The sequence below is a fragment of the Pelmatolapia mariae genome, unplaced genomic scaffold (genome assembly GCF_036321145.2).
Source record: "Pelmatolapia mariae isolate MD_Pm_ZW unplaced genomic scaffold, Pm_UMD_F_2 NODE_ptg000281l+_length_28911_cov_1, whole genome shotgun sequence".
In the NCBI taxonomy this organism is placed as follows: Eukaryota; Metazoa; Chordata; class Actinopteri; order Cichliformes; family Cichlidae; genus Pelmatolapia; species Pelmatolapia mariae.
Genome location: NW_027051971.1, coordinates 20,166 through 28,911, shown reverse-complemented (window position 1 = coordinate 28,911; position 8,746 = coordinate 20,166). Strand labels below are relative to the sequence as shown.

At 37.4% G+C, this 8,746-nt stretch overlaps 1 long non-coding RNA gene across 1 annotated transcript; it reads right to left on the bottom strand.

The window, feature by feature from the left end:
* Positions 1-6,692: 6,692 nt before the first annotated feature.
* Positions 6,693-8,687, bottom strand: LOC134622922 (uncharacterized). Its single transcript, XR_010093161.1, has 3 exons — positions 8,544-8,687; positions 7,694-7,771; positions 6,693-7,087 (listed from the first exon to the last, which is right to left on the bottom strand). It is a non-coding gene; the product is annotated as an uncharacterized LOC134622922 (long non-coding RNA).
* Positions 8,688-8,746: the final 59 nt, after the last annotated feature.

The window sequence follows — 8,746 nt, the reverse complement described above, 5'->3', positions numbered from 1 at the left end:
AAAACTGAGCTGCAGTTAACACCAGAACAGTAAACACTTTAAAACATGTGTTCTTTACCAGTGAACCACTGGGGCAGCAGTAAAATAAGGACTGAAGAAACCTGAAACAACTCTTAACGAGTTGAGCTCCTCAAACTTTTACTGCTACGGCGCAGGCTCTCCAGCTCTCGATGAGCGGCCATGACTCTCCGACTAGAAGAAAGATGGAGGACATTTATTATTTTTCATTCATGACAATTTAACTCTATATCCGTCAACCTGCTGGGTGGGCTACAAGCGTCATGGACACCCAAGCTTGTGAACTCAAGAATGAGGTGATGTAGGACTTTAAGATAAATCCCAGAGAAGCATCTAGTAGACAAGACAAGTTCAAATCCAAATGACTTTGACCTTAAGGTCAGCGGTCAACTTCTCTGCAAATCACCTACGATTTTCAAATTTATACCATAGGTGCATCTATTGAGAAGCTGAGAAAAGCCACTATTATATTTAATTTTGTCAGCGATTCTGTTTTACCATCCTCAACCTGCTGTGCATGTTGACGATGCACAACAGGTTGAGGAATTCATGGGGTTTACTATTTTTCTGATCTTGGCTCTGTATAATGTCAGTGAGAGTAGATGGCCCTACTTTGGTCATCTCAGGCACACAACTGTGGCTTTTTTTGTGTGGGCACCCAATCAGAAGAAAACTGCCTTGCTTGGAAGAGAAAGGGAGATAAAACATTCTTTTTTCTTTTTTTTTTGGACATGTGCAACCTACAAAGTTGCTCTAGTGAAATTTTGGAGTTAGAAATTAGAGCAAGAACTGCCTTTTAAGTGACTGGTTTAAAGAATAGGAGAGGTGTGTAATAACAGATAAATGTCATGGACTTTAAAGGTGCTGCAGGATTATTCAAGCAAATTTGCTACTTAAATGTCGGTCTCTCTCACATCTACATACTTTCTCTTGCTCATCTTTGACCAGACGAGATCTACAGCTGGCAGAGTTGACCACACATGCTTTACCCCCAACCAATCACAGCAGGGAGGCGAGTATAAAAACAATTAAACTGACTAATGGTAGTGAAAGTCAAAAGTTTACCTATAGGAAGAGATGCTAAGACGCTGGTAGTTGAAAGAAGAATGGCATGTACTAACTTTAGAGAGGAGAGTTCTCTGATAAGTCCGCAGATTAGGTCTGTACCATCTTCATCACAGTCTGAGGAATCAGGGTCTTCCTCTTTCTGCATCGCCTCATCCTCACTATAGAAACACAAACATCGGAATAATTTAAAAATAGAGGTGTTAAAGCGTGTCTCTTAATTTCATAAGATGACCAAAATACATTTTTAACTTTAAGACAGCATTGTCTCTTAAAAATGTCCTTTTTTGTATTTGAGACTATCTTTTAAAATAGTTTCTTGAATATTGAGTGAAATTAGCCACAGTAGAGTTGAAAGATACACATACAGAAACTTGTACATCTGAAGCATCCGACTGTTCGTGTGTGCAGTCTTTTGTGTATCAGCGGATGTACTGGTATTTCCTAGCTTATTTCTTACATTAGAACGATGGTGTTCAGCTGGGAGTCCGACACATAATCTAAGCACCCAGATCCAAACGAGTCAGCAGTGAGTGAGAGTGTCTGCGAGCGATCAGCGTGAACAGCTGAAGGACCAGCAGCAGGTTCATCAGGATCACGCTGCATTTAATAATACAAAAAAACAATAAATACTCTTTCCACATGATAAGAATTAAATAGCTATTTTATGTTGGGGTTATTTTCAGTTAATTAATTTCATAGTTTAGGTTTTTAAATATTAAATATCAAATTAACATCACAAGTAAAGAGAACATAAGGAAAACAGACTGTAAATCAACACAGATAAATCTACTTGAAACACACAAGATTGAAACATTTGTTCTTGTTATTTTAAAATAAATTATTTATAATTTTACAGACAGTTTAATCAATAACTGATTAAGAGTTTCAGCACTAATGCCCAGTGCTTTTAATGGTGGTGCATAAGTGTGAAAGACTGTGATGACATTATAAACTACATTAATGAATCATTAGGGGAGACAAAAGGGAAAAATAAGAAGAAGAATTTAGTCCTTTAATCCTTAAAAGTGAAGAATAATAAAGTTGAAATGTGGAGATTAAAATTGTTGTTTCAGGTCATAGACGTGCCACGGCTGCTACAACCTCTACAAAATGATTTGTGCTGATAAGTTAGTGAAATCATACTTGAAAATAGCTGGCAATGGACAGATGCAAGGATATTGATTGTTATGCTCTCATGCAGTAAAGAGGGGTATCTTATATCACAAGAAACAATGGCCTAACTCATCTACACAGGGCATTTTGTAGAGCTTATGCGAGCTGTGGAAGTTGTTTGACTTAAAACAACAACTGTAATCGCCACATTTTGACATTATTCTCAAAATAATACTCTGTTGCATAACAATCTGTTCCTTCCCTTCTATTTAGGTTTTAGTGCCACTACTTACACTGTCTTTCCTGTCTGAGACACTGGGTGTTGCTGCAGTCTCACAGAGTTCCACAGAGCAACATTTTAATCCTCCCATTTGGGTGTGTGAACAGGAGGCTCCATCAGCTCCATCACCACTGAACACATTCCCGTTCATCCCTTCCTCCTTCTCATCTCTTATTCCAGTAACACTGTCTGCCTGCAGAAGGGGAGCCTGGCCATCACTCTTCTCGTCTTGACTTGTGCAGAAAGACATGGCAGAGCTGCAGTTTGCTTCTGCTGAGCCAGCTTCCTCTTGATTTTTAGGTACTTCAGCCATAATTTCATTGGTACAAACTTTGAGTTCTTGGAGTTTTTGGCTGCCCAAATCCTCCCCTGCTTCTTTTTCTGCAAGGTGATCTAAGTCACCGGCTTGCTCTGAATCAGTAACTATATCACGCTCACACCTTTTCCCTCTGAGCAGCCGGAATCGAAACCAGCGGTGGAGCCATCTGAAGGACTGACAGCAGCACAGGCTTCACTTTCTGCTCTGTGTGTTCTCAAAGAAAGAAATGACAAATTATTATCTCTTGTATTTTACATATACAAGTCAGTTTAAAAAAGTAATTTGAATTTTTATAAACCTCCTCTGAAGCGGTTATTTGACATCTTGACTCGCGAGCAAAACTGTTACGTGAAACTTCTTTTAGGTAAAATATAACTAATGTAACAGTAGATGTGTTAATGTTCCTTTCCAACACTGCTGGTTGCTAAAACAGTGTAAAACTCTAAAAATGTAAGAAATGTAATATTACACTTACCTTTCATCTCCTTTACAGTGACTAGGCTGAAGCTTTAGCTCTTCCTCACTCAGCTCCACGTTCTGCCCATCTGCTGGGATGGATGGAGGTGAGGATGGTCGCAGGAGTGAAGATGTGTTGTCTTCCAGAGTCACAGGTTCAGCTGTGTTTTCACAAATAGGTTTCTCCACTTTATCCTCTCTGTTTTGCCCATTTTCACGCTTTTGTGTCATTAAAAAATGACTCCGCTCCTTCTCTGTCAGGCCACACATGCCCATCCTTCGCTTTTTCTTGGCTGGCAGTCCTGCTGCCGACCCCTTTGTGACATCACCCAAGCACACGTTGATAGGTTCTTCTGGGCCAGTGTGTTGATTGCTCTCCACATCAGAGTTCTCCTGTCCATTCAAAGCAACTGGGCAGGACTGGACATGTTCTTTGGTGATAGGCGAGAAGACCTGGAGCTGATCTGTGCGTGTGTCATACAATGATCTGTTACATTCATCTAAATCCATTTCCTCCTCATTTGTTCCACTCTTCTTGGTGTCATTTTCAGTAAGTACTTGAAGGACCCCCAGCTGAGAATCATTTTGGGGATTGTTGGCGTCTTGCTCTTTAAGTTCCACATTTGTAAAGCAGCCTGCATCTTTTACCTGTTTTGTGGCACAGGCTGGATCTGCTTCCTGCTGATTTGTAGTCTTAGCACATTCCTGAGCAGGAGACTGAGGACACTGTGGTGGTGTGGAAACTACTACTGTGTTATACTCTTCAGCCTCCTGAAGTTAAAGAAAAGACAAAGAGAATCAAGCAGCTTGTCTTAATGATATGTGAATGTAGGTTCTGTTTCAATCACCTAAAGTACCTGTTGATGCGGAGCCTGAACATCATCGGTTAGAGAAATGTCATCAGTTGGACATTCCCTCTTTCTAGACCTGAGTGACCGAGCCTGGGGTGGAGCTAAGTCTTCTTAAAACAAAGCAATCCGTTCAATTAAATCAAATACTGTGGAGAAGAATCACTACATATAATCATCATTAACATTTAGTTGGTGCTATGTCAAAGAGGAGAGTCAAACTCTTTTTAGTTCCTGAGTCACATACAGCAAGTTTAATCTCAAGTAGGCCAAACAAGTAAAATTACTACATAATACCTTGTATGTATTTATGTATTATTAGTAGGATTATTCCAAAATGTTTTTCCTTTATTACTATTTATCTTGTGTTAGCCTTCTGTAACAGGAGTTACAAAATAGTTATACAAAGAAATGGTACCTAATCAGTAATAATCGATCCAGTCCTTTTACTCCACATAAAATATCTTTATAGATGATGTTATATTTCCTGCTTCCCTCTTAGCCAGAAATCTCTTGAAAAAAAATTTATGTCAATGAGAGTTTTGTCTATAAATAAAGGATATATAAAAGTCACTTTGCCAAAAACTGATTGCAATATCTACTTTGTGGCAGAAATGTTCTTTCTGGATAAAAATGACTTTTTTATCATTCATCAGAGATATGTTGAGATATGTTTGGTAGATTATTGGCCAACAAGTCATTTACAACAGTTTAATTACTGGTAATCACTCTCTGGCACAAGACAGGAGTCACAGGACACAGCACAACACACTCCTTTAAATGGACTGAAATCAAATTCGTAACTTTTTTCAAAATCAACTTATTTTAAACCATAATTAATCTTATAATTATGTACCACTGCTGTTGATCTTCGTTTTGCCTTTCGCCATCTCCTCCTACAAGAAAGGTAAAGAAGTGAAAATATCAAAGATATATCAGCTGATAAGCCAGCTAACTTAAGGTTATGCAAAAGAAGTCAGCTAACTGTTAAAGCCATTTTTCTCGATACAAATGTATTAGCTAGCTAACAAACGTAAACTTTGCTTACTCAATGAGAAAACGTACAGATAATCGGAGCACCGATTAAATGTGTCTGCTTACATCAAGCAATAAAAATATGGGGCTTAAATAACTCCTGTGACAAACTGACGACTTTTTTCAGCTGACTTTTTCTTCCCACGGGGACATACATCCACCCACCTGATGCACCGACCGCGTGCTTACGTTTTACGTCAGTGATGGACGTGTTTCGTCAACACTTGAAGCTGATTTCAAAAGCAACTCAGTTCTCAAAGACCCGCAGATGTTTCCAGCCTGGTACAAAAAAAGTTTCGTGGCACTTTCACCATTTCACAAAAGTTGTATTGAAGTAAAGTATTTATTAAATATAACTTATCCATCTGGATTCAAATAAGGCCTGAAGTAAAGGGCTTTTGTTAGCAGGGGTGTTCCCAGAATCTTAAAACACTGGACTTTCAATCTAACAAATAACAGCACAATAATAGCACCTTTTAAAATTTAATTTATATATTTTATAGTAAACTGAATACTAAATGTCAAACACTTTCTTCCTAAAGCTTAAAGTCTCACAATTATTTTTTTTAAGCAACAGGAGTAAAACCTTAAGAAAAAAAGTAAAAATGTTTAGTTCAGTTTTTAAAGTCAGTTTAAAGTAGAAGCTCTGAGACAAAGGCCAGTACTGGCCTTCGTCTCAGAGCTTCTACTTCCATTGTGCCATAATGGTCCCTTTTACTGTTTTTTAACTGTCACTTCCGTCTTGTATTTTGGAAGCTCACCTCTTCTTCACCTTTCCTGCTCTTTTGCTCATCAATCTGCTGCACTCTTAATATCCTTTTTCTTCCCGTGAGGAGTTTGAATGTTCTCTCTATGTTCTTTTGGATTTTTCTCCGGGTATTCCAAATTTTTTCCAATATCCTAAAAATATGCACCTGACTGAAAATTCTAAATCACCGACCTGATTTGGCTACTAATTTCAAAATAAATCTGATCATCTGAACATTAAACCAATGCTTATATGTGATTTTCTCTAAAATATGAATTGGTTTGCAGGAAATCTAATTGACCAATAGATGGTTGCAAAAATACAGATGAACAAAGCAGTTACTAGTTTGTGCTTAAAGATAACATTTAATAATATATACTACTAAGAACTACTCGATAGATTTGACATAAAAGTTTAATATCTCTAGATGAAGGAACAAAAAACTCTTTTGATGTTGGGCTCACAGGTGATGAAACTGTACAAGTAAAGTAGGGAGTAAACTTTTTTTCCTTTGTTTGTGGAAGTACTGCTTAATTTAATATTCATTTAATATTATTACATTGTCAGTGATGCACTTATGAGAGTAAAATAAGATCAGAACCTGCTTATCCTCCTGTAATTTCTGCCCACAGCTCCACTGATGTGACCATACCATTTTGTGAGGGGCAGCATTCCACAGAGTAGTAGTTATTTTTATTTTTTTTAAATCCATAGCTCCACCTGAGTTGAATGCTATCATTAGAAAAAGTGAATCAGAACTACTGAGCATTCTTACAAAGTGCTTTTTTATTACTTCATAGACTTCAGATATGCTTCTGAAATTTTCAGATTGTGGTCCTTGTGGAAATGCTGATGTAGCTTCGGGGACAACGTCGACAGGAATTCTTATTATGTCATAAATTTAATGGGTCACTGAAAGCCTCCCACACTGACAGATGCAGGGTTTCTCTCTTGTGTGGGTATGCCGTGTCTTCAGATTTGTTGACTGGGTTAAACTCTTTTCACTCATCACAAGAGTCGTGTTTTTCTTCACTCAGGCTATACAGATGAATATTAAAATTGCATAAATGACTGAAGCTTTTCCAACGCTGGTCACAGACGTGTGGTTTATCTTCAGCTGAGCTGAGCTGATCCAGCTGTCCTTGAGTAAAATCCACCCAACTCTCATCAGGATGTTTGTCGGGGATGTTGCATGTCTGGTTCTATTGAGCAAAAAGAGATGGACAGAGTAACAACAATCTGAGAACATATTTGATTTGAAATATTTCCTAATTATTATTTTTTCAGTTGTAACATTTCATTCACTTTAATAATACTTCCTAATTAAAAATAATGAGATGTCCTGATGCAAATAATAATTTGAAATATCAGAAGAGTGAAGTGGGGTGAGCTTTTTTGTCAGGTGTCCTTGTCAAGTACACATCCATTTGTCCTTTTGCTCCTGAGTTATTATGTTGGATAATGACCACAACATTGTTACTCACTTTGTATGAGCACAGTTTGATAACAGTATGGCTTCATTTACAGTTTTAGCCAGAGCACCAACGTGGTTAACATCTAGCTCCTTCCACAAAGTATTGAGCAAACATCATGCTAATTCACCTCATGGATGCAAGAGAAACAATACTGAGTACATGTATACCAACACACAGCTCAAACTGTCCGAAAGCTCTTCTCTGATTGGCTCATATGCTTCCCATTTTGGCTGTTGATAGGCACTTTGAGGTTAGAGGAGCATTACAATAATATCACTGGTTCTTTGATGCCATGTTTCTCCCTATCTAATTTCTCAGGTTAAAGTGATTCACCTCTATCCGTGGTAGACAGTTTGCTGCTGGTGTTACTCTTCTCTTGTTCCACAAATCTCCTCCATCAGTGAATCAGCTCTGACGTACATAAAGATAACAAGTTAGATAAAGTTATACAAATATAGCCGTAAAAACTACAATGATAAGAATTAAGAGTTATTACCAAAATACATGAATGAATAATCACATATTCATCTTTAAACATTAGCTTGAAAAAAGAAATACTTGTAAGCAGCAATAAGAAAGATGGTAGGATGCCACTGGGATGACTGTAGATGTAATTTATAATCTGATCTCTGAGTGAGTAGCACAACACACCACAGTGGAGACTGTATACAAGGATGTACACAGGGATACATGATACACAGTAACTTGTTTTAATGTAACCTTCCCAGTATTGATGTGTTCTAATTTAGTAGCAGATTGTTTTTACATACACAACAGAGTAGGTTTCTGCCTATGTCATACAAAAGAACAAATAGCAGTATATTATTATTATTATTATCAAGTGTGCTATGTATTTACAAAGAAAGCAGACTGACGCTCATGCTAGTGCAGTGAATCGTTATAATGTCATCCTTCACAACCTTTTCTTAAATAACATGAATTTATGATAAATTCTGAAAGGACAACGAAGAAAACCTGGCAGGTAGGAAATAATTAACTTTTAAATATTTATTTTGTTCCATCAACATATAGTAATATATTTGGTTTAGACTCTTTCTGATTAGCATGCTATGTTAAACAACACATGAACAACAATTCAACAGTTTTAAAATATGCTGAGTACGCAAATGAGGCTTCCAGTTCAGAGTTATAAATAAATATACAAAGATTTTAATGCATGTACCTCACCGAGGTATACACACTATTACATCGTGATGCATTTCTTGATGCCTAATTACAAAAACAAACAAACAAAAAAAAACAACAACAACAAAAAACACAAAAACACTTTTTCGCTCTGCAATCACACTCCCTAAGCACTTCCGGGATCGATTTGCCCTGCATGAATCACGTGATGACGTGACTCTCCATTCAACGGCTCTGGTC